Here is a 23,905-nt window from a genome sequence, read left to right on the forward strand (position 1 = left end):
ATCGAAACCCACGAGACTATTGTAAACGTCTTGGTCACGCCCTTACTTTCCCTCGTGGCATCAGCTATAAAATAAAGACACGGCTTGTGGGTGTCGGCACTGTCTCCTCATCAGAGAAGCAGCGTCCCACCGAGACCCAGCTTTCATTCTCTTGTCTGTCTTTTTTCAATCCTCCACCGCCCCCTGTCAGTGTCACTGAACCAGGCTGAGCTGGCATGGCACATAAGGCGCCCTGGGGCTGAGTATGCCATGGCTGTGCCGGCTCCCCACACATTATATTACAGATGATCATTAACTGTCTAGCGCACAACTACGACCTGAGAGAGGAAAACAATTGTTGTGTTTTTTGTTTTTCTTTTCTTTTCTTTTTTTTTTTTTTTTTTACAAAAAATCTAAGCATAAGAAGAGCTGGAGTTTATTGACTTACCCATCAAAGCCCAGTCACTTAGAATTCTATTACTCAGCACACATTTGTTGGGTACATTGTACACCATGGACAGTATTCATGGAAAGAAGAATAGATATACGAACAAAATAATAAAGCTTAATTCCTGTTAGTTTGATTTTAAAATATATTTTATTGATTTTTTACAGAGAGGAAGGGAGAGGGATAGAGAGTTAGAAACATCGGTCAGCTGCCTGCAACCAAGGTACATGCCCTTGACCGGAATCGAACCTGGGACCCTTGAGTCCATAGGCTGACGCTCTATCCACTGAGCCAAACCGGTTAGGGCTTAATTCCTGTTTTGAGGAGCTCTTAGTTTGGTTGACATAAAAGAAACAATTATAGTATGTATACAATTTCTTTCACAAGTAACTTAGATAATAGCTGCTGTAAGAGGTCAAAGGAGAGAGAAATCGCTACCCTATGAGGTGGTCAAGGAGCCTGCATGGAGAAGATAGCATATGAGCTGGACCCAGAAGAATTCCAACAGACATAGTTAGTGGGAAGGGGTGAATGGGAAAGATATTCCCAAGGGAGAAAATGGAATGAGCAGAAGTGTGGAAGGGAGAAAGCATAGTGAAAGATAGCTGTTTAACATTGGGTTCCAGATGGAAAGAGGGCTGAACAGTCAAGTTGGAACCACACGGTATTAATGTTTTCTCTTCCCCTTACTGGTTTCTTTTGAAACCACCTTCAGTCATTTGCTCACAAATTCTCACCTCAAGATTTGTTTCTGGAGATCCTGATTGTGTTAGTTGGGTATACCAAGAAGCAGACATAAACACAGGATTAGATGTGCAGGAGGTTTATTTTGGAGGGAGCTGGGGCAGGCAGGGAGAACTTGCAGACCACAATGCAGCTGACCCCCCTGAAAGGAAAGAGGGTTGGGTAGGAAGCTTGTGTGAAATGCAGCTCCAGGAAAGGTTTGACTTTGCAGTGGGGAGTCCTCTGCAGTTTGCCAGAATGGCTCTGCTACTCTGCTGTGCGCAGTCATTGACTAGAAGCAGCCTTAGAAAGCCTGGCCTCTGTGCAAATGTGATGGATCCAGAGGACAGTAGTTGGGCTGTTGTTAGTTGTCCTGCCCACAGCAGAAGATCTAAGGGGAGCTTGTTCATGGCCACCACATTGTCCTAGGGTGTTGTTATTCATTTTCAGGAAGTATTTTCTTGGTTTAATCCTAGCTAATAAAAGAATACCATGCAAATTAACTGTCACTCCATCACTGCGACAAAGATGGCAGTGTCACCCTGGCAACGTGAGCCCAGCAGGCAAGTGCACCCGCAGGCAGCACCCAGCAGGGCCTGCTTGGCCATTGCCGCGGCCACCTGCGAGCAGGCAAGTGTGGCCCACAGGCAGCACCCAGCAGGGCCTGCCTGGCCGTTGCTGTGGTGTGGAGCAGGCAGGCCCCTCAGAGAGCAGAGAACCATGGGGAACGGGCCCAAGCTGTCAGTAGGACATCCCCTGAGGGCTCCCAGATTGGAGAGGTGCAGGTCGGGCTGAGGGATGCCCCCACCCCAGTGCACGAATTTCGTGCACTGGGCCTCTAGTGTATATATAATCTGGCACTGTGAATAAAACAGTAGTGCTATTATGCTCATGCACCTTTTATTCTGTGGGAGAGCAGATTTTTTTTTAAAGTAAATAAAAACAAACAAATTTTACTGTATGATAAATGCCATGGTGGAAGTAATAGCTAACATCTATTGAATGCTTGAATGTGTACTTGAGTTCTATGTGCTTTACAAATATGAACTCATTTAATCTTCCCAGCAACCGTATGTGGTAGGAACTTTTTATTCCCAGATTACAGAAGAATCTGAGGTGAACAATGCTTAATTAACTTAGCCCTAAGGTCATTCAAAATCAAAGGAATGAGAAACTAAGGTAGAGAATGCTTTAGGCAGTATTTATTTATTTTTTCAATTACAGTTGACATTCAACACCATATTAGTTTCAGGTGTACACATTTATATAATTTATGAAGTGATCCTCCCAACAAGCATAGTACTCACCTGGCACCATACATAGTTATTACAACACTATTGACTATATTCCCTATGCTGTGTTTTACATCCCTGTGATGTTAAAAAAAAAAAAATCAAACCTGCCAATTTTCACTTCTTAATCCCTCCACCTTTTTCACCCAGTCCCTTAATCCCCCTCTCACCCAGTCTGTTCTCTGCAATCCATGAGTTTCTCTCTGCCAGAAAAAACCCGAGGAAGTGCTATTTAAGTTAAAACTTAAAGAATAGAAAGGGAATTGATTGTACATTTGGGAGGGTGGGGCTTGGGAGGGGAAGGCAAGAAAGAACATTCCAGGTAGAAGGAACAGCATGTGCAATGACTTGTGTTAGGGAGGAGAGCAAGATGGAGAGCAGTGGAAAAAAGGAAAGAGCCAGATTCTTCAGGAGCATGTACCTCTCTGGAGTTGCAGTCTCTTCTACTGCACACTACAGTCTTCTGGAATCTGGTGGGACACAAAGTTTGTTTTTAAAAGTTTTCTACATTTTGCATAAAGTGTTTCAGAGGAGAGTCATTTGCTTTCATTGGTCAACTTGCTTTCACTCTGGAGCATCTGATTTCCTTCATGTGACTGGTGATATTTCATTATGTGTTTATGTTTATAAATGAAGGTTAAGGCTGTTCATTCCGCTCACATATTTCCCACTCCTTACTTGCCATTCCCACCCCCTGCCACCCCATTTTTTAATAGACAAAGCAATTGGATTATGACCAGACCTAGCCAGCACTAAGCCTCTAAAATGTTTTTCTGCAGCTGGAAAATGTGGCTGCTGGACCCACCAGAATTCACTTTTATAAACAATGGAAACCTACTTCGGTTAGTATTTTGAGAAGTAAGTTATTGGGAGGTTATCAGGAAGTTCAGACAGCCAGGTGGAGAGCTCTGGAAATGAAGCTTGGGTTCAGTGGAAGTAAGACATAGTTTCAGTCGTAAGATGTCCCCATTAACACCGCCTGTAATGCTCGGTTCTGCTCCTGGATTCTGGGACCCCTACACACTTGTCACCATATCACTGAACGCTCACCACCCCACCGTGCTGCTGCAGCCATTCTGCGTTATCTCCAGCTTTCACACCTTTGCACTATTTCCTCTGGATTCAGGGTCTTGGCTGGGAGTATCTGCGTGGCTACACTCAGGTCCTATGCTTGTGCCCTGGCTTCCAGAGAACAGGGAAAGTTATGCCCACCCTTCCTCTTTCAGCTTCCGTAGTGAGCTGCAGAGCCCTATTTTGGGAATTCCTCTCTACTGGAAAGGGTATTTGGATGCTGAGCATCCAGTTGGATAATATCCATTGGTGGTTTCTCTACAATTTTCTGTTGCCTCGGGGGCTGTGGTGAAAATTGAGCTAATGTTGCCATCTATCACTTGGAAAAAAGCCAATCCACAGAAAGAGAAAATGAGACCAACTCACAGAAACAGCTGAAAGGTGGGCTACATAGGCAAAGAAAAGAGAGGAAGAGAAAGGTGTTCAGTGGGGAGGAGAGATGTGGGGTGGGGGGAGAGAAAGAGATGGAAAAGTGGTGGGAAGAGAGATTAATGGCAGGTTATTTTGAGCTCTGGGCTTTTCCCTGTCAGATGATGGCTGTTATCCTCTCAGTTATATGAACCGTGAAATTCCTTTGGTAACTTAATACTATTTGGTGTTGGAGTCATTTGCCATGAGAGAGTCCCAATGAAGCAGGAATTGAGGTGGGTTTCATCTACAATTTTGTGAGTTATTATTTAGTGTCCTTTTCATTTCTCAGTGCCAGAAAGAGGAGCCTGGGCCACTCCTATAGTTCTATATGGGGTGGGTTGACTTTCAAATGATCCATTGTGCCAGAGGTTATGGTCCCGTGGCTTTGCACACCTCTGCTTCCTCCTATGATCCAGGTGAAGTGTGTACTCGGATTTTATCTCTGAGCAGTGGTGGAACTTTTTTTTTTGGATGCACAGGAAAGTATCAGTCTTGCCTCCTCTTAGGTGAGGGGTATTTCAGTGGCTGTAGACATTAATATGAGCCTATCATTATATGACCTGAAGAGATCTGGTAAGATTTATTTTCTGTATTTTTTAAAAAAATATATTTTTATTGATTTTAGAGAGGAAGGGAGAGGGATAGAGAGATAGAAACATCAGTGATGAGAGAGAATCATTGATTGGCTGCCTCCTGTACACCACCTATTGGGGATTGAGCCCACAACCCCAGACATGTGCCCTTGATCGGAATCAAACCCAGGACCCTTCAGTCTGGAGGCCAACGCTCTATCCACTGAGCCAAACCGGCCAGGGCTATTTTCTGTATTAATGATGACTCTAAGAACTCAAAATGTCAGCAGAGCTTGGGAAGTTTTAGAGAGGGATGGAAGAGAAGCGTTTTAGTCTGGGTTACCTCCCAAAATAGAGTCAAAGACTTGTGTCTAGGTAATTTATTTGAAAAGTGACCCAAAGAGGCAGTGGAACTAGAGAGAAAGAAACAGAGGAGGAAAAGCCATTGCAAAAGTACTTTATGGTATTGGTCACTACTATGGGTTGATTGGAAGTCAATTTGCCGTAATCTTGAGAAGCTGTATATAATGTGTCTCAAAATTGACTGCCCAAAGAAAGGGAAAAGCATCAACTGACATCCAGTCCACATTTATCTGAGGCTAACTTAACTTTCAGTTTCAGCTGGGTGGACGTGGCTGTCATAGCAGCAACTAGTGTAAAAGTGGGTCCAAAGGATGGGAAGCAGGGTCAAGAGGTTTCTGACATAAAGAGAAAAATGTGGATTAATCTTAGATAATGGGGGCTAAAATAAATAGTTTAATTGGGTCTTAGTTAATTAAAGATAATAGATTCAATTAGATAGATTTTAAAAACATAAATGATACAGCCATTTTTAAAACTAAAATAATATGTACACCTCCAAGATCACTGGAAAAGATAAGAAAAACATGCAGTTCCTAGGACAAGAGTTAGAAAACAGGCAATGAAAGCAAAAACAGACAAGTGTAACTCCATCAACCTAAAAAAGTTCTGCATAGCAAAGGAAACAATAGTTATATAAAACAACGATGAACAGGTACACAAAAAGGTATTCAACATCATTGGTCATCAGGTAAATGCAAATCAAAACCACCATGGGCTATCAGCTCACACCTATTAGAATGGTTATTATCAAAAAAGATAGAAAACATTTGTGAGGATGTGGAGAAAAGGGATTCATTGTATACTGTTAGGAGAAGTGTAAAATGGTGCAACAACTTTGGAAAACAATATGGAGGGTCCTCAAAAAATTAAAAATAGAACTACCATTATGACCCACAACCCCACCTCTGAGTATATATGTATACTAGAGGCCTGGTGTATGAAATTCATGCACAGTGGTGGTGGCGGGGGGGTGGGGGTTGGGGGGGCGTCCCTAAGCCTGGCCTGCACCCTCTTGCAATCTGGGACCCCTGGCAGTCGAACATCCCTCTCACAATCCGGGGCCGCTGGCTCCTAACCACTTGCCTGCCTGCCTGATCACCCCTAACTGCTCACCTGCCTGCCTGATCGCCCCTAACCACTCACCTGCCTGCCTGATTGGCCCTTACTGCTTGCCTGCCTGCCTGATTGCCCCTAACTGCTTGCCTGCCTGCCTGATCACCCCTAACTGCCTCTGCCTTGGCCCCCGCCACAGCAGCTTCATCCGGAATAATGTTGGAAGGTCATTTGGCTGTCTGGTCTAATTAGCATATTACACTTTTATTATTATAAATATCCAAAGAACATGAAATCAGAATCTCAAAGAGATGAACTTTTCAATAAACTTCATGTTTATTGCAGCACTGTTCACAATAGCCAAGATATGGAAACAACCTAAGTGCCTATTGATGGATGGATGAATAAAGTAAATGTGAGATATATACACACACCATAAATATATATAATACATGTACAGGGTGTCCCCCCAAAATGTATACACACTTGAATATAGCTCAATTGATGTTTCTTTTCAGATTTAACCCATTGGAATTAATAATTATTCAGTGTGCATACATATTTTTTGGTACATCCTGTATATATGTACACACACACTGGAATATTATTCAGCCTTGAAAAAGGAAATTCTACCATTTTGACAACATGGATGAAACTAGAGGACTATACAAAGTGAAATAAGCCAGGCACAAAAAGACAAATATGGCGTTATTTCATGTATGTATGGAATCTAAAAAACTGAACTCATAAGAGTAGAGTAGAATGGTGGTTGCTGGGGGGTAGGGGATATGGGGAGATACTAGTCAAAGGGTAGAAACTTAGTTATGAGTGTTCTGAGGATCAGAGCTTATGCAGCATGATGACTATAGTTAATTAGAGGCCCGGTGCACGAAATTCATGCACTGGGGGTGGTGGTGGGGTGTCCCTTAGCCCGGCCTGTGCCTTCTCCCAGTTCAGGACACCTCAGCGGACATCCCTCTTGCAGTCTGGGACCCCTCACTCCTTACCGCCTGCCTGCTCACTGCTCCTTGGCGCTGCCGCGGAGCAGCAACTGTAAACCCAGCTTCTGGCTGAGCAGCGCTCCCCCTGTGGGAGCACACTGACCACCAGGGGGCAGCTTCTGCATTAAGCATCTGCCCCCTGGTCGTCCGTACACATCATAGTGACTGGTTGTTCTGCCATAACGGTCACTTAGGCTTTTATTATATAGACTAGAGGCCCGGTGCACGAAATTCATGCGGCGGGGGGGGGGGGTCCCTCAGCCTGGCCTGCACCTTCTCCAATCCAGGACCCCTTGGGGGATGTTCGACTGCCTCTCTCAGTCCGGGACCCCTGGCTCCTAATCGCTTGCCTGCCTGCCTGATCGCCCCTAACTGCTCCCCTGCTGGCCTGATCTCCCCTAACCACCTCTGCCTCACCCCGCACCTGGGACCCAGGATTCCCTTCTCCGGACTGTTGCAGGCACCCGGGACCCGGGCTTCCCTCCCTCTGGCCGGCTGCAGGCACAGGGGACCGTGGGCAGGCAGCTTCACCCAGGCTGCAGCCACTGGTGCCCGGGACTGCAGGGTGGGCAGCTTGTCTCTCTCCTGGGCCACAGGTGCAGCTGCTGGCACCCGGGATCGCGGGGCATGCAGCTTGTCCCTCAGGCCAGAGGAGTAGGCACAGCTGCTGGCACCTGGGACCGCGGGGCGGGCGGCTTGTCCCTCTCCCAGGCTGCAGCCTGGCTGGTCCTCATTCCTCTCTCGTGAGCTCATTTGTGCCTGGCTAGTCCCTATTACTCTCTCCCCAGTGTTGAGTGTCTGAGTTGTGTTGGCATGAGGGTGTGACGACCATTTGCATCTTAACTCTTTATTATATAGGATTATATAGATAATACTGTATCGTGTACTTGAAATATGTTAATAAAGAAGGCCCTTAGGTGTTCTCATAACAAAGTAACTGTATGAGGTGATATGTTATTAGTTTGATTGTGATAATGATTTCACAATGTATATGTATATCAAAACAGCACATCATACACCTTAAATATATATAATTTTTGTCAATTATACCTCAACACTGGAAAAAAGATTTAAATTTGCCCTGCCAGATATAAACTTATAACAATAGCAATTAAGATCCTATAGTTATGGTTTGGGGAAAGATAGACTAATGAAGGAGAATAGGGAGCCCCCAAAGCTTCCCACTATGTAGAAACTTTATATTTTATTGTATCACATAAGACATTGTGACTCACAGTCAGTAGGAAATGGGAGAGTGTATAATAAATCATCCTGGGGCAATTGGTTGTCCTCGGTATGGCAAAAAGAAAAAAAAAAAATAGATCTTTCATGTCAAAAATTTCCAGGATTAAAGACATAGTATGAAATGAAAAACTAAATTATTGAGATTATTTCTTAATTACTTTACAATAGGGCAGGATTTCTGAAACAAAATTTGAAAAACAAAGGAAAGGATTGATAATTTTGGCTACATTAAAATTAAATTTAGCTGACCAAAATACATAATAAAATTGGAAAGATGAGATTTGGAGTGATAGAAAATATTTACAACTCATATAACTAGTGATTAGTATCTAGAATATATTAAACACTTCTATAAATCAGTTAAAAGTGGCACCAGAATAACTGGCAAAAGACATTTAACAGGAAACTCATGCAGAAGAGTAAACACAAAAAGATGCCTAATCTCAATCAGGATAATGCATTAAACAATACTGAGACATTGTTTTCTCATCTGTAAGATGGGCATGAATTCAAAAGCCTGATGAATGAATGTTGGTGAGGAGATGAAGCTTGTATACTGAGCTGATGGAAATGCCATCTGGCACAACCATTTGGGAAAAGAAGGTGGCATTCTGGTAATGTTGACGATGTATAATATAATACTCTTCAATCCAACAATTCTATTTTAGGGTATAAACACTAGAGGATTTCTTTCTTTCTTTTCTTTTTTTTTTTTTTTACGTTTGTTCCTCTTTTTTCCCCCCATAACTCCCCTCCTCCCAGTTCCTGCCCCACCCTCCACCCTCACTCCCCACCCACTGTCCTCATCCATAGGTGCACGATTTTTGTCCAGTCTCTTCCCGCATCTCCCACACCCCTTTCCCCCCCAAGAATAGTCAGTCCATTCCCTTTCTATGTCCTTGATTCTATTATGATCACCAGATTATTTGTTCACTTGATTCTTAGATTCACTTGTTGATAGATGCATGTTTGTTGTTCATAATTTGTATCTTTACCTTTTTCTTCTTCTTCCTCTTCTTAAAGGATACCTTTCAGCATTTCATATAATACTGGTTTGGTGGTGATGAACTCCTTTAGCTTTTCCTTATCTGTGAAGCTCTTTATCTGACCTTCAGTTCTGAATGATAGCTTTGCTGGATAAAGTAATCTTGGTTGTAGGTTCTTGCTATTCATCACTTTGAATATTTCTTGCCATTCCCTTCTGGCCTGCAAAGTTTCTGTTGAGAAATCAGCTGACAGTCGTATGGGTATTCCCTTGTAGGTAACTGAGTTTCTTTCTCTTGCTGCTTTTAGGATTTTCTCTTTGTCTTTTGCTCTTGGCATTTTAATTATGATGTGTCTTGGTGTTGTCCTCTTTGGGTTCCTTTTGTTTGGGGTTCTCTGCGCTTCCTGGACCTGTAAGTCTATTTTTTTCACCAGGTGGGGGAAGTTTTCTGTCATTATTTCTTCAAATAGGTTTTCAATATCTTGCTCTCTCTCATCTTCTGGCACCCCTATAATTCTGATGTTGGTACGCTTGAAGCTGTCCCAGAGGCTCCTTACACTATCTTCGTATTTTCGGATTCTTTTTTCATTTTGCTTTTCCAGTTGGGTGTTTTTTGCTTCTTCGCATTTCGAATCTTTGACTTGATTCTTGCGCTCCTCTGGTCTGCTGTTGGGTGTCTGTACAATATTCTTTATTTCAGTCAGTGTATGCTTAATTTCTAGTTGGTTCTTTATCACAATATCGAGGGTCTCATTCGATTTCTTGAGGATCTCACTACATTTATCGGCGGTCTCACCAGTCTTTTCGAGGGCCTTACTAAGTTTATCGGCAGCTTCTAGACAGTTCTTGAGAGACCTTAAAAGTGTGGTTTTGAGCTCTATATCTTCCATTTCTGACATTTGCGTCCTGTTTCTTTGTCTCCGCATTTTTTTATCTTTTCTTGGTGCACCCCCTAGTGGTCTTTGTGCGCAGTCTTGTTGTAGTTAAGCCTTGATTGTTGTCGGCAATACCGGGGGTGATTTCTAGAGGATTTCTTAACACATGTATGTAGAGACATGTTCAAGAATGTTTATTTCAGTACTGTTGATAATATTGAAATGACAGGTCAGATAATGAATATAGTCTTAAGTATTAAACTGATGAAAGTGTAAGGCAGTGAAAATTTAAAAAATAGCTGTACTTTTTTTTAGTGGGAATAAATCTCTTTCACTGGTTGAAGTGAATATGATTTGTAATTTCGAAAAGGAATATGAAATCTTGTGGAGGAAAGAGAAAGTTCTTGGGATTGCCAAGGAAATAGCATTTTGTGAATGAGCCCCCCCCCCCAACCCCCATTAATATATGATCATTTCGTTTCTTTCCAGCCATAACACAAATTACCTTACATTCCATTGAAATGATAGCTTTTCGAAGCAATTGGTTCTTACCACAAGAGGTCAGCATTTGCATGGAAATATTTCCTGTAAAGTAGCACAGTGGAAAAACAGACAAAATGAGAGCTTTTTTGTATTTGAATGTATTCCTATCTGATTCGGATTCTGGTACTGATCTTCAGCTGCCTTAGTCAATGGAAATTTTAAGTAAGTTATTACAGAAAATGGTATGTACTAGTATAGTGTTGTGTTAGAATACTTCATTTTCATTAATTCTGAGCAACTCAACAGCTGCGTGCTATTGAAGGCAGGAATGCTCATCTTGACTTTGGTGTTTTTCTTTTGAGGAGTTCCTTGGCTATTTATAACAGTTTGAAAAATCGGTGATGCATATTTACATCAGGGGGAATTACTAAGTTATGATTATTTCATGAGATTTTGTGACCCTCATTTAGCATGTATAATTTTTAATACTCTTAGAAGAAAATGAAGCACTTTGCTCTCAGGGCTAGAAGAAGGCTCTGCCACTTGGTTCCAGGTAGACTTTCCACTACAATGTTTCTTTACCCAACTCCAGGTTCCTTCCACCCACTTTGTAAATGGAAAGTAGTGAGGAGTTTCCTGTTTGGAAGTCAGCACCAGACCTACACTTAATTGTCAGTGCTGATGGCAATGAATTGGAGACTAGGATAGCATTTTTATTCAGACACCTTCCCCACAGTGCTTTGCACACTGTCTTATACTTGAATGTCTGTCTTAATGAGAACAGAAATCTGATCAACTCATTCCCAGCTAAAAATCCTTCAGTGGCAACAAGTAGCTTTTAAGACCTAATTGAATTAGCTTCATGTTCTAAAATATTCATAATGTGGCCCTGCCAGCCTTGTATATTAATATATTTATATTTAGACCAGCTACCATATGCTAAGCTTACATTATATGTCATTATTATTTTCCACTCTTTATATACATGATATTATGATTGTTCCTTACTTTTTGAAATATTGTATGCAAATGAGGAAACCAAGACTCAGAGCCCTGGCCAGTGTGGCTAAGTGGTTAAAGTGTGGGCTCTCCCACCGAAGGGTTGTGGTTTTGATTCCTGGTCAAGGGCATGTACCTGGGTTGCAGGTTCTATCCCTGGCCCTGGTCTCTGTGTGTGAGGGAGGCAGCCAATCAATGTGTCTCTTTCACATTGATATTTCTCTCTGTCTCTCTCTCTCTCTCCCCTCCCCACCCCTCCCTCCCCCTCTCTTCTACTCTTTCAAGAAAAAAAAAATCAGTGGGAAAAATATCTTCAGATAAGGATCAACAACAACAAAAATCCTTTATACAACTGTGATTGAACTTGAATGTAGTTGACTCCAAAGTCATAGCTATATATTACATTTCTCTCATCTTGCCTCTCACAGCCACTCTGCAGTCACACTGAACTACTCTTGCTTCCTTTTATGTCATACATTTTTGCTTCTTCTGAAATGTCTTTCTCACTTGCTCTAACTGGTCAAATCCAGGTTGACCCTCCCCAACCTGTTCAGTTGTGTTTTTGCCCTTGTGCAGAGTTATAGGGTCACAGTCCTTAGTGTGTGTGGTAGTGTAGCAGAAGATTGGGGAGGTAATGCTGATGCTATACTACAAGAACTTGCTCTGTGCAGGGCAGAAATCCATTTTTAGCTTGAAACCCAACAAGGCAGTGACTGTTCCTTCCAAAAGGAACAAAATAAGTCCATCTCCTTTGACCCCAGGATAAGTCACTGGGGGGGGGGGGTGGGGGGAGCGAGAGAGAGAGAGAGAGAGAGAGAGAGAGAGAGAGAGAGAGAGAGAAAGAGAGAGAAAGAAAGAAAGAGAAAGAGAAAGAAAAGGAGAGAGGGGGACACAGGGAGAGAACTGACTGAAGCAGTAACTAACATTTCAAGACAGACCTCCCAAGTTACAGGGAGTTGTAGGGTCAAGAGAGCAGAAAATCATTACCTGGGTTGACAAATCAAATAGGCAGCTGTACTTAAAGGCGAGACTGGAAATGAACTTTGAGTCTTTGCAAATGTAAAGACCAATGTAAAGGCCTTATAAGTAAGGAGCAACAGCCCCTTCCCAAATCACTATAGGGAGGATTTGGGTATTCAGGATGGGCAAATAATAGAGAAGCAACACTCTTTTCATAAAATTCTTTTCTTAAAGTAGCTTTTTGCTGTCTGCGCATGCTATGTGGGAACAGAAATTTTGAGAGATTATAACTTCAGCATTTCATTTCTTTCTCAAACTGGGAGCTAGACTCTCCACTTAGATTTGTAGAATGAGCATTTTTTAAAAAAATCCTCACCCAAGGACATGTTTTTAATGATTTTAGGGAGAGGAAGGTAGAGGGAGGGAGGGGAAGAGAGAGAGAGAGAGAGAGAGAGAGAGAGAGAGAGAGAGAGAGAGAGAGAGAAACTACTGTGTGAGAGAGAAATATCAATTGGTTGCCTCCCTCATGCTCCCTGACTGGGGATTGAACCTACAACTCAGGTATGTGCCCTGAGCAGGAATTGAATTTGCAGTCTTTTGGTGTACAGGACAGTGCTTCAAGCAACTGAGCCACCCAGCCAGGGCAAGCATTGCCTTCTTATTTAGCTACTAGTGGCCTGGTGTATGAAATTCTTGCCGGGGGAGGGGGCAGTGTCCCTCAGCCCTGCCTACCCTTCTCCAATCTGGGACCCCTCGGGGGATGTCCGACTGCTAGTTTAGGCCCAATCCCTGTGGCAGTTGGACATCCCTCTCGCCATCCAGGACTGCTGGCTCCTAACTGCTCGCCTGCCTGCCTGATTCCCCCTAACCATTCTGCCTGCCAGCCTGCTCGCCCCCAACTGCCCCCTCTTGCCGGCCTGCTCGCTCCCAACTGCATTCCCCTCCCCACTGACCTGATCACCCCCAACTGCCCTCCCCTCCTGGCCTGATTGCCCCTAACTGCCTCGGCCCCGCCATCATGGCTTTGTCCGGAAGGACGTCTGGAAGGTCTCCCATCTAATTAGCATATTACCCTTTTATTAGTATAGATCAGTGATGGCGAACCTTTTGAGCTCAGCGTGTCAGCATTTTGAAAAACCCTAACTTAACTCTGGTGCCGTGTCACATATAGAAATTTTTTGATATTTGCAACCATAGTAAAACAAAGACTTATATTTTTGATATTTATTTTATATATTTAAATGCCATTTAACAAAGAAAAGTCAACCAAAAAAATGAGTTTGCGTGTCACCTCTGACACGCGTGCCATAGGTTCACCATCATTGGTATAGATGGTTTCTTCCTCTTTTATTTGCATTTTGAACAGTTTTTTTAGTTGTTGAGACTCTGGAAATTTCCAGGCTGAATTGTGGCTTCATTTTCTTGAGAGGAAGGAGTTCTTTAAAGATATGGCTTTATTAGTTTCCCATTTTAAATATTTTCTTTTTATCACCCATTCTCCAAATGTTATGAGAAAGGGAAGGGACTTAGTATTTTCTATGCATATGTTAAGTGCCAGACAATCTTTCACATTATCTCATTTAGTTCCTGGTACAGTCCCTAAGATGTGTTAGTATTTTTATTATTTCATAGAGGCAGAGATGAAGAACGATACAGATCAAATAACCTGCTAGTAGGTGGGGAAGCTGAGATTTGAATAGCATCAAGTCCGACATAGACCCCTTGTGTTGACTAAAATTATTTTAATGTTTCTTAAGTGAACAAGCATAAAACTAGATGTATGACATAAGCATGCCTTATGATATCGATATACCTGTAGAACTAAAAGCAAATACACAAATTAAGTCCTCAAATAACATTAATAATTAATAATGGACAATTAGTATGACTTTGTTGAAATAAAATGGAGACAGTATAAATACAGTATTGATTCTTTTTACTTTGCTATTTCTAACTGCTACGTGATGATTTCATTTCCACATTATTGTTTTCTCTTTGAACTGTGAAAATCCTAGATTTGTACAGCACATTGTGATACAATTTAGACTTCTCTTGGCCCAAATGATTATTTTATTATGAAATCCCACCTCTGTTCATTAGCCCATAATAGTAAAAAGGAACTGTATTACTGGAATGTCTACTGCTTGAAGGTGGGCCCTTTGTCTGCCTTTTTCACTGTTGTGTTCTTGGTATCTAGAACATTGCCTGGCACATGGTAGGTGCTCAATAAATCTTTATTGAATGTAGGAGTTAATGAACAAATAAATGCTTGGGGTTAATACATTTTTAAATGTAAATGCAGGCCCTGAAATTTTGTGGCAATAATAGCTTGTAAGGTGGTCATCCAGATGATTCAAAATGTGCTTATATTGCTGAGTTAGTATTTCCAGATATTGTTCATTGATTTCTCCCTGTGTTGGCCCTCTCCAGCCTTACCCTTTCTTCCTACCCAGACCATTCAAGCAGGTTCTTGGGCTCTAGGCCTATGACCTTATGGAAGAGATCTGGTTGGTCAGAAAAGCAGAGATTGTTTGCAAGCTTTCTTGATTTCTGTTCCCTAAGCCTCCAGATGAAAGCCGTTTCTGGCTTGCTTTTCCTCAAGGTGCTGCTTATCTTCCATTTATACTCTTCATTCTTCTCAATCCAGATCTGTGCCCTTGGAGGATGGTCATATGAATTGCATCATCCAGTCTCATGCCTTTTGGCTTCTGCTTGGATTTGGCCAGTAGGAGGCAGTGGCATGAAATTGCGGGGGGAGAGGGACAGGTGTGGGAGGGTGAAGGGGGCACATCTCCATGGCTATTTGTTAGGACTTCCTCCCACAGAACCCCCCATGTTTGGTATTTTGGGCTCAGTGAAAGGCCATGGAATTGTGACAAAACCCTGGAGATGTGGGGCGAGGGAGCTTGGAATCTGAGGTTGTCCTCCTGGTGTAATCCAAGTTAGAAATTAAGTTTAGTTATAGAAAATTAAATAATATTCTTTTTTTCATACATAAATTTGCATACCGTCTAAGCTTCAGCATTTTTTTAAAGGTTATCATTAAAGTGGAAACTTAAAACTTAAAAAATGTCCTAGTGATCTTAATGAACCCCTTTCTGGAATCCAATTTGAGATACACTATACTATGCTAAACTTTGGGTTGTAAAATTCTAAAAGTTGGCTTCTTGTGTGCATGAATAAAAGTTGTGATTAAAAGTTATACTCGGGGAGCCGAAACCGGTTTGGCTCAGTGGATAGAGCGTCGGCTTGCGGACTGAAGGGTCCCGGGTTCGATTCCGGTCAGGGGCATGTACCTGGGTTGCGGGCACATCCCCAGTAGGAGATGTGCAGGAGGCAGCTGATCGATGTTTCTCTCTCATCGATGTTTCTAACTCTCTGTCTCTCTCCTTTCCTCTCTGTAAAAAATCAATAAAATATATTTTAAAAAAAAAGTTATACTCGGGGAGGTAGCAAAACATAGTGGTAAGAATGAAGCATCTGAATCCCAAATCCAGCTTTGCCACTTAACAGATAAATGACTTTCAGTAAGTTGCTTAATCTCTGTGCATCAGTTTTCTCATCTGTAAAAGTACACAAAACTTTGAGGGTTAAATAGGATATGTGTAAATAACTTAGAAAGGTGCACATAGTAAGCTCTCAGTAAGTTAGTAGTAGTAGTATGCTATCCCTAGTCACTCCAGCATTCATTTATTTCACTAACGTTTACTTATCACAAACCTGCCATGCACATCAGGGGCACTCATGCAAAGATGAAAGCATTTATCTGCTTTCAAATAGATGGCTAGCTGTTCACCAAAAAATCCATTTCTTCTTTTTCTTGGGCACAGAGGGAGACGATGTTTCTTGCACCCTTATAGGTAGGCATAGACTGTAACTATGCCCATGATTTTTCTAGGCAGTGATTAGTGAGTAGTATTTTACATGTCACTTTTGAGCCACAGTTTTTAAGAGACAGTTGTGCCCTCTTTATACTTCTCCCCCTTCCAATGTTTTGATGCAGAAGAGGACAAGGCCCTAGGAAATGACAGCCACAAAACAGAAGGAGTCTGGGTTCCTTTCTTGCCTCACACTGAATTATGGGAAAAAGATAAATTTCTATGGCCTTTCAGCAAGTGTGTACTTTTTTGAGGGCTGTTTATTATTAGCAGCTAGTATTATTCAAATTAATATATTCTCTTATAACTATAACCATAATAAATAGAGTGGATTTTTGTAGTCAACCATGTTGTCTAGTTGGATTCAAATTTTCAGGATGGGGAGGGGAGGGTAGAAGCTAGAAAAATGGAATCTTTTTGCATCCTGTTTTTCTTTCTTTCCTTTTTTTCTTTTTTTTCTGGAGCCATACTTCTCCCATATCCTCCTTGTCTCCCTTGGTGTTTCACCCTGGGCAGTGTTTCCCCCAACCCATTCCCCGTTATTTTCTTTGTTATTAGAACGCCCAAGCAGCAGCCTTCTCAGCTCAGCCATGAGTGGCATCTGCTAAATGTGCCGGCCCCTTTTCATATCTGGGTCATGCTTTGTGTGTCTTTATGCATTAGTATGACAAAAAGCTCTTCCTGACCCTTCAATTCCTTTCCCAAATGATCAATTGGCAGTTTGTACAGTAAGAGGTTGGTCTTCCAACAGCCCTTAAATAATGTGACTTACTAATCAAAGGAGTTTCATAATACACAAGGCACTTAACTGTTTCTCTTGAAATATAATTTATTGTTACTTTTGGAAAATATATATTTTTTAAATTTCAGGTTAACTACACACTACTTCGTAAGACAGAATACCTTACTTTTGATTAGCACTTTTCTGGAATAAAAGGCCTACACCTTCACTAAATGGTAAAAACAGGTGGTGGTTCCATACTGTTTTATCACCATTCTAACAACCTAAATTATGGATTTGAAAAAGATACTTCCTAGGACACACACAAACACCATTTAGCAAATCTGTACCTGCCCCTAGACAGGCCTATCCAGAGGAGGCTCTAGTGAAGACGGGCGCTGAGGGTGCTGCTCTGACTCAGTGTAGCACAGAGTAGCGGGTCAGTTTCAGTGTGGCCCTGCTCCAGGTTCTGATGGAGGCCTCCCTAAAGGGAGGTGTGGGTGCTACCCAGTTCACTCCCTTCTCCAGGGCACTGCCAATCTGCAACGTTGGCTTGAAAGGTATCATAACACAACTAAAAACAAATATAGGCACATTTTTACCTGGAGCTGCCAACTGTCCTGGATTGACCGTTCTCATCCAGTAAGCAAACCTGAATCTCAGAAAAATAAACACTTCAGAAACATTTGAAAATTCTTTCTCTCCTCTCTCTCTCTCATTCTCAAACCCTGAAACCAAAAGAAGGCGATACCTCTGAAGTTGCTGTATGTAGATTCAAGTGCCTACATTGATAATATTTGCTATCGGGACTTTATTTTACATTTTAAAATAATATTTCAACTCTGACAAAAATTATCCTTTTGGCATGTTTTTAAGAAATGAATCCTTAACATGTGAGCTTTTAGAAAAAAGGAAGGGAAATTAGTAACTCAATACATCCAAGCATCCAGCAACTTCTAAATCCCTGAAAAATATCAACACAAGGCAGACCTCTTGCAGATTTCTTAAGTTTTCTGTTCTCCTAGGCATGCCAATCAGAGGGCTGGAACACAATTTGGGAGCCAGGATTGGCTTAAACCAAATTGTGGTTTTTTCATTTTTCTCTAGCAATGGCATTCAAGCTGGTAATAATAGCCGCAGCCTAAAGTATGCCCCCAAAAGTGGGCAGAGTAGGGTCTGGCGCATGGATATTTTTCTGATCTGCTCAGCAGAGGGTGTCATGTTCTGGCCTGTTGCTACAGTAGTAGTGACCACCCACTGGGCATGCATTCCCCTCTGGTTTGGCAGGGAGAGTTGTCAAGGGAAAACACAGACTTAAGTGCCAAAGATCCTCACTCATATCACATCTTTGCCCTGAACTTACTGCAGCAGGAAAGTTAGCCACCTACCATCCATTTTCCAGCACAGTGGACGAGAAAGATTACGGAATCTTGGTGCTGGCTGGAAACGGACAGCTGCCATATTATAGCCCCTCTCAGAGTGACCTTGACAGAATTAGTGAGAGTAATTCTTTCAGTGGACAGAGATGCAAACGGTGTAATTGGTGGCTCACTTTATAAAGAGGGAAAAGTGGCCTGAGATAGAGATTGATATGAATTCTGGGACAAGGGTGAATGGCTTGGCTGCTTGGTAAGGGCTCACAAGGAACCAGATTGGAAGGTCTGTGATAAGGTAACCCGGGGAAGCGGCATGATGATGAACTTGTGGTTGTGGGCACAAAGTTTGTATATCTTATATTAATGCCCACCAGAGAACTCCCACTGCAAAGGAAGCGCTCAACAATGAGGTAGACAAGATATCAAATCTTGTGGATGTGGACAGCTAATGATGAGCCTGGAGGAAACCAGACCACCCACTTGGTGGCAGAGTAATTTCAATACTTGCCCTGACCACTGATCTATTAGTACCCACCATCCAAAGGCTCACAGAATTCCTGGCCTATTGAAGTGGCATCCTGCACAACATTGTGGCAGTGGGCAAGTGAACACAAGAGCCACTGGTCTCACCAGATATCGGATCACCCAGGAGTAGCTAGTCTAAAGGGACAGTGGAAAGACTATTGAAGGCTCAGCTAGGGTGTGAGCCTTGGGGCAATGGCCTTTAGTGTTAGGGTGCTGTCCTCCAGTGTGCAGTATATGCACGGAGGCAGTGGCTATGCTGCTATGTCCCCAATACAGGAACCAAGGGGTAGAAGTTGGTGTGGATCCTCTCACAATCACTGCTTCTCAAGCTTGCAGCTCTAGGCTCTGTCATATTAAAGGTCCTGGTTCCTATGAGGAAAACACCAGGCAGTCATTGAACTTGAAGCTGTGACTATTGCCAGGTCATTTTAGGCTTTTCATGTCAGTGAGAGAACTACATTAGTGGACAAAATTGACCATAATGACCACAAGGAGTAGGGTTGCTCCACATAATGAAAGTATGGAGGAGTGGACTGGAGCCTAGAGGACTCACTTGGGTGTCTCCTGGTGTCTCTTGGTGCTTCCATCCCAGGGATAATGGTAAATGGGACCCTTCAACAGCCATGGCTTGATAAGGCCAAGGCAGCTAAGGACTCAGGGCTGAGGTCTGGGTCAGCCCATTAGGCAGGCAGCCTCGGCTGCCTGGAGTACTGGCCAAGGGTGAGTGAAATCTAGAATGGCTGGTGCAGGAGGGAAATGAAACCTTTATCTTGGGAACTGCTTTCCAAGGAACTCGAGAAAGATCCCCAGCACCTGGCACAGGATCTGGAACCTAGTAGGGAGGCCCTATGTGGTTGACTATCGGAGTTGTAAGGGTGCTCGAGCTGTTCGAGAAGGGCTTAGGACTCTCAGGGGAAAGTCTGTATGTTAACACGTAGCACTCCCAGCCCCTGTTTCAGCAAAGTTCACTAACTGTCCCTCACACAAAACCAGGTCTCATGGTAAAGGCACACACACAGCTTTGGATGTGCACCAAACCACCTCGCTGCTTGCCTCCCCAAGCCACTGTGTCACCAGCAGGAACTCATTATTCCCTCAGAGTGAGAGCGACAGAGAGAAATATTATCGCTTAAGGCTTAACCATTTTCTTTCCCCAAAATAAAAAAGCCAAATCACACATGGCCACAATTTGGATGCTGTGTGACTTTCACACTTTACTGGCCCACACATAAGTCAGTTGAATGTTTTTGCAAGTGACTGACTGAATTTAGTTTTTTAATTATCCAATGTACCTTACCCCGGTAAATTACCAAAATAAACAGCAAGGGTAATATAATTATAGCGCTGACAATGGTCTAAGGCTCAGGTAGGGGGAAAAAAGGCTTTTCTTCCACCCTTTTTGTAAAAATATTTTTAAAAATTGATTTTTTAGAGAGAGGAGGGGAGAGAAAGACATCAATGTGAGAGAGGAACATCAGTCAGTTGCCTCCCAAACATGCCCTGACCAGGGATGGAACCCACCATGTTTTTTAATTCTCACTCGAGGATATTTTTCCACTGAATGTTAGAGAGAGTGGAAAGGAGGGGGAGAGACAGAGAAAGAGAAACATTGATGTGAGAGAGACACATCAGAGAGACACATTGCTTCGTTGCCTCCTGCACGTGCCCCAACCAGGGCTGGGGATTGGGCCTGCAACCGAGGTACCCTTGATTAGAATCGAACCCAGGACCCTTCATTCTGAGGGATGAAGCTCTATCCATTGAGCAGAACTGGTTAGGGCAAACCTGTCACCTTTTAATGTACAAGACCATGCTCCAACTAACTGAGCCCTACTAACCAGGGCTTGTCTGTCCCTTCTTTTCTCCCTTCTGGTATCAGCTGGTGGGAGATGAATTCTCCGATATAGGAGCTGTCTTCTTCAAATGTAATCATAGGCATGGGTGGGCCCAGAACAGAATTGGGTTTTTGTTTTGTGTGTGTGGTTTTTTGTGTTTTCTTTTTGCCTTGTGCCTAATCGCTTGAAGTAGAGACTTTTCATATAGGGTTAGAAATCTATCAGTCTCTCTCTGGTTCCATCTTTTTTTTTGCTTTCTCTTAGCTTTGACATTTTGACAGTCTGGCTCAGTGACTTTCAACTCTTAAGTCTCCAGCCCATTCTTGTGTGCTAGAACTTTTGTGACATACTTAAAGAGATCAAAATACTCAAAACAACAGTTAAAAAAGCAAGCAATAAATTATCATGTGATCACTGCTAGAGTTTAACACTTTTTTGTGGTGTCTAGGAAAGCATGCATGGTAATTGCCTCATTCACCCAACAGCTTTTCATGCCAATGTTTTGTTTGAGAAAACCTTATCACTGCCCTGGCCTTTCACTTACATCTTCTCACCTGTTTTTTTTTTTTTTTTTTTTTTTCAGAACTGCTTTTATTTGGATAACTGACTGAAGGAGTCTCCTGTGTAACAAAGATGGAAGTCACAGTATGTTGTTACATACACTTAAAAAATATCTCTCTATGTACAGGAACTTGCAGATTGATGTAAACATACATTACTTCCCAAGTACATTCCTCCCCTTCTTCCCAGAGGGAAAAGAAAAAAGCCATCCAACCAGGCAACCCCTTCAAAATAACTTTAATACAAAGATGTAAATATCTCTAAATCAAAAAGGTTCTTCTGACCGACTGGGTGTCATGGAAGAAAACACGGAATGGAAGTGATGACGACAACTTGACTTCAGATGGAAATGGACTGTTTAAAACTGTGTATCCAGGAAAAATAGGCACTGATTTCTAGAAGGAAATTCACTCCTTACGGAAGCTATTTATTGAGCCAATATGGCTGGTTAACATTTTCACTAGTATAGTCACCCAGTGCAGGACGCGGCCCTCAGCCAACACCAGCACAACCGGGCAGCCCGGGCACTGCCGAGGCTGTCCCCACTCCAGGCCTGGAGGACCATCTGATCCATCTCCCGGGCCTGGTCCATGTCTTCCCATACTGCAACTGCCCAGCATGATACAAGGTACCCTGCTGCTTCCTCACTTCAACTACCCTTCAAGGTAACTAGAAAAACTTGTTAAAAAAACAAAGGGGGGATAAAGGCATCAGGTTATCTCATCCAGGCTGTGTGCCCCAGGCCCCCGACTGGAGGCATGCCTGGTGGGGGGATGGGTGGGGACACAGGTGGCTGTCCTCCAGGGGGGACAGATGGAGGTGGGTAGCTAGCTGGAGGCAGGCCCAGGCCTAGAGGAGGGTGAGGTGGAACGGCTTGGGTGGGGGGCACGCGTGGGGGTGGGGGCGGGAAGTTAGGGTTGTAGAGGGGTGGAGGTGGAGGGTACCAGGAAGTTGGGGGTGGGATGGCAGGTGGGAGGAAGCAGGCTGGGAGAGGGGGCACCAGTGGTTGGGGTGGGTTGGGGGGGTAGACATGGTAGTAGGGCAGGTGGGCTGGAGGCCCGTAGGCAGGGTGCAGGGCACTGTAGGAGGGGCCCTCGGTCTTTACCATGGACTGCAGGCTCTGGTAGCCCTCTCCAGACATGTAGGAGCTGGTGGTGGACATCCTGGTTATGTAGCTGGAGGGTGGTGATGGCCGGTATGGCAGCGGTGGTGGCTGGTGCACAGGGGCCGGGTGGGCCAGAGGAGGAATCTGGACTTTGGGGAGATCACTGGCATCCACAGGGCCTGGTGGCTCAGCCTCACCTAAGGCAGTCGCGAGGGGAGGCTTCTGGTCTGGTGGTGGGTGGGCCAGAGGCAATGGAGGGTGAGTGGTCTCTATTTTGGGAATTTTAGGTGGTGGTGGTTTTGCTGCTTTGTTCTCTTCTTTGGGAGAAACAACCGTGGCTTGCTTCACCTGGCGGGGGGGGGGGAGTAGGCTGTGGGGACGGTTTCTTGGGCTGCTGGACTTGCTGTGGCGGTGGCAGCAGCTGGGTTGATGTCTGTGGGTCCTTCTGTGGGGGCTGCGGTGGTTCAGGGCCTGGAGCCGACTGTGATGGTGGCACTGGTGGCACTTGTGGTGTGGGGTTGAGCGATGGGGGCTGATGCAGCTGATGAGGCGTGTGATGAGGCATCTGTTGTTTTCCTTGTGAGTACAGATCCAGGATTTGGTGGCAGATATCTTCCAGAACATCCACAGGGACATCTTGCACAAACTGCTCCCACCATCTCCTATACATGGGTTTGGAGGTCCATTCTTATATTTCAAATTTGCACAAATGTCCTGTGACATACATCACTGCCACTGCTATGATCTCTGGTTCCCACTGCAGTGACAAGGTAGTGCAGAGACTGTCATTTACAAATGTCCATGCCATTTGAACCAACTTTTGAATTTTGTTTTTATCACCTTTGAGTTGTTTTGCATATTTGAGTAGGAACTGGTATGGATATTCTACCTGTAAATCAAACTTTATAGTCTGTAGTAGGATTCTCTCCAGAACCATTACTTCTTCCTTTGGATCATCTCCAAACTGGCCAAATTGTACATCATTTAATAAACTACGAGCTGTTTTGATGTTATCTTTACATTTTTTGGGTGTTTCTTCTACTTTCCCATCCAGAAAGAGACAACAAGCTCCTGTTACATATCTTGGAAATTGCTTAAAGGAATGAAACATGTAGAAGTGATGAAAATAAATTATTCCAGTTGCCAGGGTATCATAGTGTAGTCCCAAACGTGTGCCCACATCAAAGATGAACCGAGCCCCCTCTCAGCGGTACCTGGCCTCAGTGGCTGGGTCAAGTCCTTCTAGCTGAGAGGGTGTATGAGCCAAGTCTTTCTTATCCCAGTACCAACATGGTTTTGTGTGGTCCAGGTTTGCTGGGGTTACTGAAGGGCTTGAATTTTCTTTATTCGCCTTCATTTATTGAAGTAGACTTGTTCTTTTCAAAAGATTCTCTGAAAATGTTACCCCGCCTCCGGTAAGTCCCTCAGCAACATCTCTCCTTGC

The 23,905-nt window shown here is 43.4% G+C and overlaps 1 long non-coding RNA gene and 1 pseudogene across 3 annotated transcripts in view; one reads left to right on the forward strand and one right to left on the reverse strand.

Moving 5' to 3' along the window:
- Window positions 1-23,905, forward strand: part of LOC308523475 — a 59,433-nt gene that overhangs the window by 1,931 nt on the left and 33,597 nt on the right. For both annotated transcript variants that reach the window (XR_013996345.1, XR_013996346.1), the window contains exon 2: window positions 21,379-22,021. This is a non-coding gene — a long non-coding RNA (uncharacterized lncRNA). The remainder of the gene's footprint in view (window positions 1-21,378; window positions 22,022-23,905) is intronic.
- On the reverse strand, window positions 22,072-23,818 carry LOC308523472 (cyclin-K-like; annotated as a pseudogene). The gene has a single exon. The product of its transcript is annotated as a cyclin-K-like (transcript).

Source organism: Myotis nattereri, assembly GCF_964212035.1.
Source record: "Myotis nattereri genome assembly, chromosome: 8".
Taxonomy (NCBI): domain Eukaryota; kingdom Metazoa; phylum Chordata; class Mammalia; order Chiroptera; family Vespertilionidae; genus Myotis; species Myotis nattereri.